Source organism: Phytophthora infestans, genomic scaffold, assembly GCF_000142945.1.
Source record: "Phytophthora infestans T30-4 supercont1.96 genomic scaffold, whole genome shotgun sequence".
Lineage (NCBI taxonomy): Eukaryota > Oomycota > Peronosporomycetes > Peronosporales > Peronosporaceae > Phytophthora > Phytophthora infestans.
Genome location: NW_003303663.1, coordinates 87,977 through 88,384, shown reverse-complemented (window position 1 = coordinate 88,384; position 408 = coordinate 87,977).

Genomic DNA, 408 nt, shown 5'->3' with positions numbered 1-408 from the left:
GTGCTCAAGGTTGGGGAACGTTAGGTGTGGATTGTAGTGGATCGACCGGAGACGGTAGGACGCCCCCTGGAGGTGAGCACGATTGGGGAACGCTGGGTGTTGACTGCAGCGGTTCTACCGGTAGTGCCGGCGGGTGGCAGCAACCCGGTGAAGGGCAAGGATGGACTCCACCGAGTGGTGACCAAGGGTGGGGGACACTTGGGGTCGATTGTAGTGGCTCCAGTGAAGGTGGATGGGCACCTCCAAGTGGTGAGGAAAGGTTCGGGGGCTCTTGGAAGTTTGACTGCAGTGGGGTCGAATGCCCGGTGGGTCGACTCCAAGAAGACGATTTCCCCCAGGGATCGATTGCTGGGAGGAGGGTCCGGAAGAAAACACCAAGCGGCAATCTTGCCAGCATTGTTTCCTACA